The following is a 13785-nucleotide window of genomic DNA, read 5'->3' on the forward strand; positions in this document are numbered from 1 at the left end:
TTATCTAAGAGCTGTGTCTAAAAAAAATACATGATTTCCTTCTTGAAAGGGTAGATTCATTCATGAATAGTATGTACAGTGGGGGAAAAAAGTATTTAGTCAGCCACCAATTGTGCAAGTTCTCCCACTTAAAAAGATGAGAGAGGCCTGTCATTTTCATCATAGGTACACGTCAACTATGACAGACAAAATGAGAAAAAAATCCAGAAAATATGACCATATGACATTCTCCCAATCCTCTTCTGGATCATCCAAATGTACTCTAGCAAACTTCAGACAGGCCTGGACATGTACTGGCTGAAGCAGGGGGACACGTCTGGCACTGCAGGATTTGAGTCCCTGGCGGCGTAGTGTGTTACTGATGGTAGGCTTTGTTACTTTGGTCCCAGCTCTCTGCAGGTCATTCACTAGGTCCCCCCGTGTGGTTCTGGGATTTTTGCTCACCGTTCTTGTGATCATTTTGACCCCACGGGGTGAGATCTTGCTTGGAGCCCCAGATCGAGGGAGATTATCAGTGGTCTTGTATGTCTTCCATTTCCTAATAATTGCTCCCACAGTTGATTTCTTCAAACCAAGCTGCTTACCTATTGCAGATTCAGTCTTCCCAGCCTGGTGCAGGTCTACAATTTTGTTTCTGGTGTCCTTTGACAGCTCTTTGGTCTTGGCTATTGTGGAGTTTGGAGTGTGACTGTTTGAGGTTGTGGACAGGTGTCTTTTATACTGATAACAAGTTCAAACAGGTGCCATTAATACAGGTAACGAGTGGAGGACAGAGGAGCCTCTTAAAGAAGAAGTTACAGGTCTGTGAGAGCCAGAAATCTTGCTTATTTGTAGGTGACCAAATACTTATTTTCCACCATAATTTGCAAATAAATTCATTAAAAATCCTACAATGTGATTTTCTGGATTTTCTTTTTTCTCATTTTGTCTGTCACAGTTGACGTGTACCTATGATGAAAATGACAGGCCTCTCTCATCTTTTTAAGTGGGAGAACTTGCACAATTGGTGGATACCTAAATACTTTTTTCCCCCACTGTAAATACAGTACATGATTAAAATGTCCTGATGTGGTACCGTAGCAACTCATGCTAATCACTGAGGGTGATCAAGATGTTTAACCTTCTCACATCTTCTAAAGAAAAAGACATGGACTGAGACCCTCCTCGCTAGTTTCTCCTCCTCCTCCCTCCCTCCCTCCTACTCCCCTCCCCCACTCTGCCCCATGTCTTAGAGGCAGGACTGGGACTGCCTTTATCACACAGATAATTACCACAGTTCATTAGGGAGGTTTAAGTAATCACATTCTACGCTGCTACTCTCTCTCTCTTCCATTGAATCAACAACATCACCCTCTTTCTCTTTCCTTCTCTTCCTTTATTGTTAGCGTGTGTGTGTGTCTTTCCCGTAGCTGTATAAACCACCCAAATGAGTTAAATGAATGTCAACTGCCCCCAGAGGACTGGAAGCTACAACTGCAATGAAAACGCCTTTCCTTTGATTTCCCCTGATCCACAACCTCACAACACACACACACCTCACTCTACCGTCATCCCTCTACGTTTCAGACTGTGTGCCCTTCATAATATTGAACGGTCCCACCTAATATAATTGGGAAGATATACTACTTGCTGTGTGTACCACATGTGTGTCAATGTCAATAAATCGAAGGAGCTGATCGTGGACTTCAGGAGACAGCAGAGAGAGCACGCCCCCATCCACATCGGCGGGGCCACAGTGGAGAGGGTGAAACGTTTCAACTTCCTCTGTGTGCACATCACTGACAACCAGTGTTGTGAAGAAGGCGCAACAGTACCTCTTCAACCTCAGGAGGCTGAAGAAATTCTGCTTGGCCTCTAAGACCCGCACTCACTTCTACAGATGCAGCATTGAGGGCATCATGTCAGGCTGTTTCACCGCCTGGTACGGCAACTGCACAGTCCGCAACTGTAGGGCTCACCAGTCAGCCCAACGCATCACCGGGGAAACACTGCCTGCCCTCCAGGACATCTACAGCACCCGCTGTCACAGGAAGGTCAAGAAGGTCATCAAGGACCTAAGCCACCCTAGCCACAGCCTGTTCACCTCGCTACCATCTAGAAGGTAGTGATCTGCAGTTTGCAAATTATTTGTTCTTTTTGAATAACTATTTTTAATGACTCGAGAGTCATGATTCGTTTTTCTGAGTGACTCGTTCATTTCAGTAGTTAGTTTGACCTGCTAGTGCTGGCCGCAATGAGTCCTACAGCAGGAGAAAATTCACGCTCCTCCGGCTCAGCGGCACCAGAGACGTGTTCCGACCACTAACTGTCTGTCATATGGCCGCAGGAAAATAGATCATGAGCATAGAGAAGCAAAATACATGTTTAGAGCTGATAATTGATCGCATGGTGCAAGAATAACTGCAATTACTTGATTATTGAATGTTATGATGGAAACAGCTTTGTACAACCAAAACACATACAGCCTCTGCTCAACAAACTCGAACTCGAGAACAAATTGCTTGGGAGGCTGCAATTTGCGAACGACTGTGCTTATCACTCTCACGGCAGTCAAGCAATGCATTCCGCCAAGAGTCGTTCACAATCTAGTCCGGTAGCAGCCACAGCTAGACCTTGTTTCAAATGTATCAAGAAATAATATTATTTGTATGCCAAGCAATCAATCAATCAAATTCAATCACATTTATTTATGAAGCCCTTTTTACATCAGCAGATGTCACAAAGTGCTATACAGAAACACAGCCTAAAACCCCAAACAGCAAGCAATGCAGATGTAGAAGCACAGTGGCTAGGAAAAACTCCCTAGAAAAACAGAAACCTAGAGAGGAACCAGGCTCTGGGGGGTGACCAGTCCCACTCTGGCTGTGCCGGGTGGAGATTATAACAGTACATGGCCATTAAGGCCAGATTATTCTCCAAGATGTTCAAACGTTCATAGATGACCAGCAGGGTCAAATAATAATCACAGTGGTTGTAGAGGTTGTAACAGGTCAGTACATCAGGAGTAAATGTCACTTGGCTTTTCATAGCCGGGCATTTAGAGGTTGAAATAGCAGGTGCGGTAGAGAGAGAGAGTTGAAAACAGCAGGTCTGGGACAAGGTAGCACGTCCGGTGAACAGGTCACGGTTCCATAGCCGCAGGAAGAAGAGTTGAAACTGGAGCAGCAGCACGACCAGGTTGACATTGAAAGTTGACATTGTGTTTCCAAAATGACATCACCAAGAGGTAGCATATACTGTATAGTGAAAGCAGTGGTCCTAGAACGGAACCTTGAGGAACACCGAAACTTACCTTTGATTTGTCAGAGGACAAACCATCCACAGAGATTAACTGATATCTTTCCGACAGGTAAGATCTAAACCAGGCAAGAACTTGTCCGTGTAAACCAATTAGGGTTTCCAATCTCTCCAAAATAATGTGGTGATCGATGGTGTCGAAAACAGCATTAGGTCTAGGACCACAAGGACAGACACAGAGCCTTGGTCTGATGCCATTAAAAGGTAATTTACCACCTTCCATATTTTTGGTGTTGATATTGTATCGCCAAATACATAGAAACAGGATGCAATTCAGTTGTACACCTAAACTGTTAGCATTTATGCTCATTTATGCTAAGATTTGGGATCAATATCTCATGGGGACAATATCTCAAGCACAGGTTGTCAAACATGCATAAGAAATTGAATATATTTGGAACACCCAAGAAACCAAACCTCCAACTGAATGGCCAATAGGTGGCACTTTACCCCAAAACTGCGATGATGCTAAATGCATCATATGTAAAATGCATCATCGTCACAGTTTTTGCTCTGTATTGAAAGTGCTTTATCTTGAAAACCTGACTGCTGACATGCACATTCTTTTGGGATTGCATTAACAGTGGACTAATGAGCAACATACTGAAAGATCATTTTTGGATAAAGCATACATTTAAGTGTTACTGTCTGAGAACCATGCAGAGCCATTAATGGAGGTCACTTGTTCAAAGTTTGGTAGTTTCATTAACACAATACATGTGTTCTAATGGTTCTAGTGGCTAGGAGCCTTCACTGCTGCTTGCAGCTTTATTAAATAATTTGCTGTTTGACACTCTTCATAATCTATTATAGGCCAGGGTTCACAGACACACAGCTGGGCTCCACATATACAAAGGTAGGGTGTGGGAGAATGATCTAGGTCTTGTTTGCGATGTAACTTAAGCATTACGATGATCATACTAGATACATCATTATTTACGAGCCAACGTTTTAAGAGTGTTTCCCAAGCAAGCACTTAGAGAGAACGTTCGTTAAGTGCGTCGTTAGACTACGTGTCAATACTGATAGGATCGAAAAGCAGCGCTGCTCTCGGATCTGCTTTCTCCATTCAAATCTTAGCTTAATAATAGAATTATTCCACAATACTGATCACACATCATGAAACACATTGAGGCAAAAATTACAGACAGTAGCCTAGTCGCAAAATAGAACTCAATTGATTGAACATAAAATTGATTTCAATATGATAGAAATAGCCTATATACAGTATACCTTGCAAAAGTATTCATCCCCCTTGGTGTTTTTCCTATTTTGTTGCATTACAACATGTAATTTAAATGGATTTTTATTTGGATTTCATGTAATGGACATACACAAAATGGTCCAAATTGGTGAAGTGAAATGAAAAAAATAACTTTTAAAAATAACTAATTCTAAAAAATAAATAACAGAAAAGTGGTGCGTGCATATGTATTTACCCCCTTTGCTATGAAGCCCCTAAATAAGATCTGGTGCAACCAATTACCTTCAGAAGTCACATAATTAGTTAAATAAAGTCCACCTGTGTGCAATCTAAGTGTCACATGATCTGTCACATGATCTCAGTATATATACACCTGTTCTGAAAGGCCCCAGAGTCTGCAACACCACTAAGTAAGGAGCACCACCAAGCAAGCGGCACCATGAAGACCAAGGAGCTCTCCAAACAGGTTAGGGACAAAGTTGTGGAGAAGTACAGATCAGGGTTGGGTTATAAAAAAATATCCAAAACTTTGAACATCCCACGGAGCACCATTAAATCCATAATACAAAAATGGAAAGAATATGGCACCACAACAAACCTGCCAAGAGAGGGCTGCACACCAAAACTCACGGACCAGGCAAGGAGGGCATTAATCAGAGAGGCAAAAAAGAGACCAAAGATAACCCTAAAGGAGCTGCAAAGCTCCACAGCGGAGATTGGAGTATATGTCCATAGGACCACTTTTTAGCCGTACACTCCACAGAGCTGGGCTTTATGGAAGTGTGGCCAGAAAAAAGCCATTGCTTAAAGAAAAAAATAAGCAAACACGTTTGGTGTTTGCCAAAAGCCATGTGGGAGACTCCCCAAACATATGGAAGAAGGTACTCTGGTCAGATGAGACTAAAATTGAGCTTTTTGGCCATCAAGGAAAACGCTATGTCTGGCGCAAACCCAACACCTCTCATCACCCTGAGAACACCATCCCCACGGTGAAGCATTGTGGTGGCAGCATCATGCTGTGGGGATGTCTTTCATCGGCAGGGACTAGGAAACTGGTCAGAATTGAAGGAATGATGGATGGCACTAAACACAGAGAAATTCTTGAGGGAAACGTGTTTCAGTCTTCCAGAGATTTGAGACTTGGACAGAGGTTCATCTTCCAGCAGGACAATGACCCTATGCATACTGCTAAAGCAACACTTGAGTGGTTTAAGGGGAAACGTTTAAATGTCTTGGAATGGCTTAGTCAAAGCCCAGACCTCAATCTAATTGAGAATATGTGGTAAGACTTAAAGATTGCTGTACACCAGCGGAACCCTTTCAACTTGAAGGAGCTGGAGCAGTTTTGCCTTGAAGAATGGGCAAAAATCCCAGGGGCTAGATGTGCCAAGCTTATAGAGACATACCCCAAGAGACTTGCAGCTGTAATTGCCTCAAAAGGTGGCTCTACAAAGTATTAACTTTAGGGGGGTGAATAGTTATGCACGCTCAAGTTTTCTGTTTTTTTGTCTTATTTCTTGTTTGTTTCACCCCAAAAAATATTTTGCATCTTCAAAGTGGTGGCATGTTGTGTAAATCAAATGATACAAACCCCCCAAAAAATCCATTTTAAATTACAGGTTGTAAGGCAACAAAATAGGAAAAATGCCAAGGGGGGTGAATACTTTCGCAAGCCACTGTATATTATACTGAACAAAATATAAATGCAACATGTAAAGGGTTGGTCCCATGTTTCATGAGCTGAAATAAAAGATCCCAGAAATGTTCCATACGCACAAAAAGGTTATTTCTCTCAAATGTTGTGCACAAGTTTGTTTACATCCCTGTTAGTGAGCATTTATCCTTTACCAAGATCATCCATCCACCTGAAAGGTGTGGCATATCAAGAAGCTGATTAAACAGCATGATCATTACACAGGTGCAAGAAAAGGCCACTCTAAAATGTGCAGTTTTGTCTCAAGTTTTGAGGGAGCGTGCAATTGGCAAGCTGAATGCAGGAATGTCCACCAGAGCTGTTACCTGACAATGTAATGTTCATTTCTCTACCATAAGCCACCTCCAACAAAGTTTTAGAGAATTTGGCAGTACGTCCAACCGGCCTCACAACCGCAGATCACATGTAGCCACGCCAGCCCAGGACCTCCACATCCGGCTTCTTCACCTGTGGGATCGTTTTAGACCAGCCACCCTGACAGCTGATGAAACTGAGGAGTATTTCTGTCTGTAATAAAAGCCCTTTTCTGGGGGAAAATGCATTCTGTTTGGCTCGGGCGCACCCATTATTGGGCCTGGAAGGGCATAGGCCCACCCACTGGGGAGCCAGGCCCAACCATGGGTGCACCCGTATCCAGTTATGAAATCCATAGATCAGGGCCTAATGAATTGATTTTGTTTGACTAATTTCCTTATAGGAACTGTAACTCAGTAAAATCGTTGAAATTGTTGCATGTTGCGTTTATATTTTTGTTCAGTATATACATTATGGGGGATACAACCATCCCAGCTCTGCAGATTTTGCTGCGAAGAGACAGAATCATTAGCTCACTTGTTTTGATACTGCCCATATGTACAGTGGGGAAAAAAAGTATTTAGTCAGCCACCAATTGTGCAAGTTCTCCCACTTAAAAAGATGAGAGAGGCCTGTAATTTTCATCATAGGTACACGTCAACTATGACAGACAAAATGAGAAAAAAAAATCCAGAAAATCACATTGTAGGATTTTTAATGAATTTATTTGAAATTATGGTGGAAAATAAGTATTTGGTCACCTACAAACAAGCAAGATTTCAGGCTCTCACAGACCTGTAACTTCTTCTTTAAGAGGCTCATCTGTCCTCCACTCGTTACCTGTATTAATGGCACCTGTTTGAACTTGTTATTAGTATAAAAGACACCTGTCCACAACCTCAAACAGTCACACTCCAAACTCCACTATGGCCAAGACCAAAGAGCTGTCAAAGGATACCAGAAACAAAATTGTAGACCTGCACCAGGCTGGGAAGACTGAATCTGCAATAGGTAAGCAGCTTGGTTTGAAGAAATCAACCGTGGGAGCAATTATTAGGAAATGGAAGACATACAGTGGGGGAAAAAAAGTATTTAGTCAGCCACCAATTGTGCAAGTTCTCCCACTTAAAAAGATGAGAGAGGCCTGTAATTTTCATCATAGGTACACGTCAACTATGACAGACAAAATGAGAAAAAAAAATCATTAAAATCACATTGTAGGATTTTTTATGAATTTATTTGCAAATTATGGTGGCAAATAAGTATTTGGTCAATAACAAAAGTTTCTCAATACTTTGTTATACACCCTTTGTTGGCAATGACACAGGTCAAACGTTTTCTTCACAAGGTTTTCACACACTGTTGCTGGTATTTTGGCCCATTCCTCCATGCAGATCTCCTCTAGAGTAGTGATGTTTTGGGGCTGTCGCTGGGCAACACGGACTTTCAACTCCCTCCAAAGATTTTCTATGGGGTTGAGATCTGGAGACTGGCTAGGCCACTCCAGGACCTTGAAATGCTTCTTACGAAGCCACTCCTTCGTTGCCCGGGCGGTGTGTTTGGGATCATTGTCATGCTGAAAGACCCAGCCACGTTTCATCTTCAATGCTCTTGCTGATGGAAGGAGGTTTTCACTCAAAATCTCACGATATATGGCCCCATTCATTCTTTCCTTTACACGGATCAGTCGTCCTGGTCCCTTTGCAGAAAAACAGCCCAAAAGCATGATGTTTCCACCCCCATGCTTCACAGTAGGTATGGTGTTCTTTGGATGCAACTCAGCATTCTTTGTCCTCCAAACACGACGAGTTGAGTTTTTACCAAAAAGTTATATTTTGGTTTCATCTGACCATATGACATTCTCCCAATCCTCTTCTGGATCATCCAAATGCACTCTAGCAAACTTCAGACGGGCCTGGACATGTACTGGCTTAAGCAGGGGGACACGTCTGGCACTGCAGGATTTGAGTCCCTGGCGGCGTAGTGTGTTACTGATTGTAGGCTTTGTTACTTTGGTCCCAGCTCTCTGCAGGTCATTCACTAGGTCCCCCCCGTGTGGTTCTGGGATTTTTGCTCACCGTTCTTGTGATCATTTTGACCCCACGGGGTGAGATCTTGCGTGGAGCCCCAGATCGAGGGAGATTATCAGTGGTCTTGTATGTCTTCCATTTCCTAATAATTGCTCCCACAGTTGATTTCTTCAAACCAAGCTGCATACCTATTGCAGATTCAGTCTTCCCAGCCTGGTGCAGGTCTACAATTTTGTTTCTGGTGTCCTTTGACAGCTCTTTGGTCTTGGCCATAGTGGAGTTTGGAGTGCGACTGTTTGAGGTTGTGGACAGGTGTCTTTTATACTGATAACAAGTTCAAACAGGTGCCATTAATACAGGTAACAAGTGGAGGACAGAGGACCCTCTTAAAGAAGAAGTTACAGGTCTGTGAGAGCCAGAAATCTTGCTTGTTTGTAGGTGACCAAATACTTATTTTCCACCATAATTTGCAAATAAATTCATTAAAAATCCTACAATGTGATTTTCTGGATTTTTTTTTCTCAATTTGTCTGTCATAGTTGACGTGTACTTATGATGAAAATTACAGGCCTCTCTCATCTTTTTAAGTGGGAGAACTTGCACAATTGGTGGCTGACTAAATACTTTTTTCCCCCACTGTATATATATATATATATATATATATATCTTAATCCTCTCCAGAATCTATAAATGTACTGATGATCCAGTATAAATGTTACAGTCATATAATCATTATTCAAGTGGTCATAATGTATTTATAATCGCAGGTCAGAAGTGCTGAGCTCATGAAATTCCACTAAGTAGATTTGAGCAATAGTCTATACGTCAGTACAGTCTCTGAGTAGGTGTATGTGTGTGTGTGTGTATGTGTCACCCCACAGGTGTGTGTGAGGCCCTGAATGTGACCGTGATCCCCGGGCCCGTCTTAATGGTTACGGAGGGTGAGAACCTGACCCTGTCCTGCCTTGTCTCCAAGAAGAAGAGGAGCAAAAGCTTCCTCACCCTCCAATGGCTCTTCTCCCCTCATCCTCTCACTAACTGTAAGTCGCTCTGGATAAGAGCGTCTGCTAAATGACTAAAATGTAATCCTCTATCTTTCCCTCCTCCTCTCCCTCCATCCCCCTCTCCTACTCCTGAACAGCTATTAGTGAAGTTGAACATGAAGAAGATGAAGATCTATGGGAACTACAGACGCCGGTTCCCCCAGCCTAAGTTTCATCTGTATGAGGAGAGAGAGGGAAGGGAGGGAGGAATGGACTGTTAGTTCTGAATGTGACTAGGTGGGACCAAGGGTTCTACACCTGCAGGGTCCAGGAGATACGCAGACACAGAAATACCTGGAAGGTATCATCTAATGGCAAGAGAGAGGTCAGTCACATCTCTCAGGATAGAGCTTTCCTGGTCCTGGTTGTTATGCCACAGTACACGTTTATACTCACTCTACCATTTCCACTCTACAAGCTTTTCCTGACAACCTAAACAGGCCTGTAGGCTGACAATATGAAGCAATGGGAGACTTGGCACCGATGCCCAAGGAACACAAACACACACACACAGCACGGTCCATTTCTGTAGTTACTGTAAGTGATATTGTTGAGTGTGTGAGTGTGGTTTTGGCTGTGTGAGCTCATTGTTTTGACATGGAAATGGCTGAAGACAGCATACTGGGGTTAGTTGTAGACTCACAGAGAGACAGACTCATCTCTTCCATTCACAGTGTTTCCTTGTGAATTGCAGGGAATTCCTGGGTTTCCAGCAAATTCAATAGTCTATAATTTTGTTTTCTCAAAAATAAAAATGGGGCACTTTAGCAAATGAATTCTAGCTGACATCAGCTAGTTCTTGTTTATGTACTTGGGTCCTGGATCTTCAGGCAAACTCATTTGGACTGGGGTAATATTAATTATGGTGCACGCTAAACATTTTCCAATGGAAAACAAAAGTTTCTTATTCAGGTAGTCCCTCCCTGTTTCAGTCCGTTTTTTCAGTTTTGTGCCCAATGAAGAGGACCCAGGATTCTCTTAACACAGCAGGATGAGTGGGCTGGTGGCATGAGAAAACGCCCAGAGCTCTGCCCTGTTCGAGGAACCAGTAAACCTCAGGCATCTCTGACATATACTTACTGCAGAGACACACACACAAGACAGTCCGAAAGGAACTATGGGGGTGGGGAGATGTTTCCCATGCCAATAAAGCCCCTTTTTTAATTGAGAGAGAGAGGAGTGGAGGGACATGAAGTGTAGTTGACTGTTCCCCTCAGTCCCTCTCAGTCAGAGAACAAAGACTACACCTTCCTGAGTTAGCCCACTCACTCACCTCAGAACAAAGATGCTGTACTGCTGTACTTGCGTTCTACATAGTAGGCTGATTGGGTATGCGAAAATATAACATTTTATAGTATGCTTTAAAGTCCCCATGCAGCATTTGTAATTTTATGTTTTAATCATCAATGTATGTCTAATAAATCACTGTGTGTGTTTATTTAATGAAAATAACTCCAAAATATATTTTGCTATCATTTATTTTCCTGAGCCTCCTTTGGCCCTTGAAATGCTCAGTCTGATTGTGTTTGCATTAGGAAACAAACTAGAACATATTTACATACACAACCCTGATTGGCTGATAGGATGGTCTAGAGCCTACCCCATTGGTTTATTATAATCAGGTCACATTGTGACATCATGATGTGGGCAAAAAGTTCCATCCCACCTGAACAGGCTGAAATTCCAGGATTTGTTTTTCAAACAGCTCTTACACAAAAAGTAAATTAGCATAATTTTCACAATTTCAGAGTGTTCTTTTGACCTAAGTGTGGAAACATCATTAAAAACGGGAAAATCACATTTTTGACTGCACTGGGCCTTTAAATGCCAGGACATCATACTCATTTCGGCTTTTCATCTTGTAGAATTAGCTGCGTGCTATTGAGGAAGAGAACCATCTTTTCAGTTACATATGTGTTTGACAACAGCTGATTATTGGCTGACAATCAGATAAAAGGAGGCATAGTAACAAAATAAATGAATGTTGGGAAACAACGCAATTGCGCATTAGATTATGCATTCTCAGTATGGGTGAGTTTAGTATGTTGATATTTGTTGCTGTTTACTAAACAGTATGTTCTAAATAGCATGTAGTATGATTAGTTCACAGTATGTAGTTTTAGTAAGTAGTAGGTAAGACGGATATCGGACAGCCCATGTGTTAAAGCCCCCACTGTCTTTAAAATTGTATTTTTAAATAATCACTGTAAGTCTAATAAATCACTGTGTGTATTTATTTAATGGAAATAACTCCACAATATATTTTGTATTATTTATTTCCTTGAGCCTCCTTTGGCCAATTGAAATGCTCAGTCTGATCATATATTTACATACACAGCCCGATTAGCTGATAGGATGGTTGTCACGATCGTCGGGAACAGATGAGGACCAAGGCGCAGCGTTGCAGGCAAACATACTCTTTATTGAGCGAAACGCGATCAAAACAACAAAGACGGTAACGTGACAGTACACGGTCAAACACAACCAACTTGAAACAAGAACCCACAAAAACCAAAGGAAAAACCGACAGTTTAAATATGGCTCCCAATCAGAGACAACCAGCAAACAGCTGACACTCGTTGCCTCTGATTGGGAGTCACTCAGGCCAACATAGAAATAGAGAACATAGATCTACACACCCTGGCTCAACATAACAGTGTCCCCAGAGCCAGGGCGTGACAGTACCCCCCCCTAAAGGCGCGGACTCCGACCGCGCCAACTAAATACCACAGGGGAGGGACCGGGTGGGCACTCCGCCTTGGCGGCGGATCCGGCTCTGGGCCCGATCCCCACTCCCTCTCCAACCCCCCAAAGTACCCCTGGTCCGGTCTGGCCCCGCTGGCCGGAGCCGGACTGACGACACGCACCCCTGGCTTGGTGCGTGGAGCAGGAACGGACCGGACCGGCTGACGATGCGCACCCTGGCTTGGTGCGTGGAGTAGCAACTGGCCGGACCGGGCTGACGATACACACCCCTGGCTTGGTGCGTGAAGTAGCAACTGGCCGGACCGGGCTGACGATACACACCCCTGGCTTGGTGCGTGGAGCAGGAATGGACCGGACCGGGCTGACGATGCGCACCCCTGGCTTAGTGCGTGGAGGAGGAACGGGCCGAGCCGGGCTGACGATACGCACCCTGGCTTGGTGCGGGGAACAGGCACGGGCCGTGCTGGACTGACGACGCACACCACTGGCTTGGTGTGGAGAGCAGGAGCGGGCCGGACAGGGCTGACGAAACGCACCACAGACTTGGTGCGGAGAGCAGGAACGGGCCGGACAGGGCTGACGAAACGCACCACAGACTTGGTGCGGGGAGCAGGAACGGGCCGAGCCGGGCTGACGAGACGCACCACAGACTTGGTGCGGGGAGCAGGAATGGGCCGGACTGGGCTGACGGGCGTACCACAGGCTCGATGCGGAGAGCAGGAACAGGCCGGACCGGGCTGGCGACGCGCACCACAGGCTCGATGCGAGGAACAGGAACAGACCGGACCGCACTGGGGGACACACACCACTGGCCCTACGCAGAGATCAGGAACGGGCCCGACCGGACTGGTAACACACCCCAGTACCTCTCGCCGTGCCTCCACACTTTCCCTCTCCTCTGTGACCAGTGGCCCCCTTAACCTGGCGGCCTCCTCTGCGCACCCGCTGGACCGCTCCATCGCGGCCTCCTGCTGCCCCGTCGTCCACGACGTGAGCCCCCCTAAAAAATTTTCTGGGGGGTCTCTCCTCCCCGTGGACCAGGCCTCCCTAGTTCTCGCCAGACTCTCACCCCACTGCTCCAAAGTCCAACCTCTCTGCTCTTCACTTGGCTTGGCCCAGTCGAGACTCCTACTCCACTGATCCCAGGTCCATCCTCTCTCCTCCTCACGCTGCTTGGTCCTGTCTTGGTGGGTTCTTCTGTCACGATCGTCGGGAACAGATGAGGACCAAGGCGCAGCGTTGCAGGCAAACATACTCTTTATTGAGCGAAACGCGATCAAAACAACAAAGACGGTAACGTGACAGTACACGGTCAAACACAACCAACTTGAAACAAGAACCCACAAAAACCAAAGGAAAAACCGACAGTTTAAATATGGCTCCCAATCAGAGACAACCAGCAAACAGCTGACACTCGTTGCCTCTGATTGGGAGTCACTCAGGCCAACATAGAAATAGAGAACATAGATCTACACACCCTGGCTCAACATAACAGTG

Source organism: Coregonus clupeaformis, chromosome 37 (genome assembly GCF_020615455.1).
Source record: "Coregonus clupeaformis isolate EN_2021a chromosome 37, ASM2061545v1, whole genome shotgun sequence".
In the NCBI taxonomy this organism is placed as follows: Eukaryota; Metazoa; Chordata; class Actinopteri; order Salmoniformes; family Salmonidae; genus Coregonus; species Coregonus clupeaformis.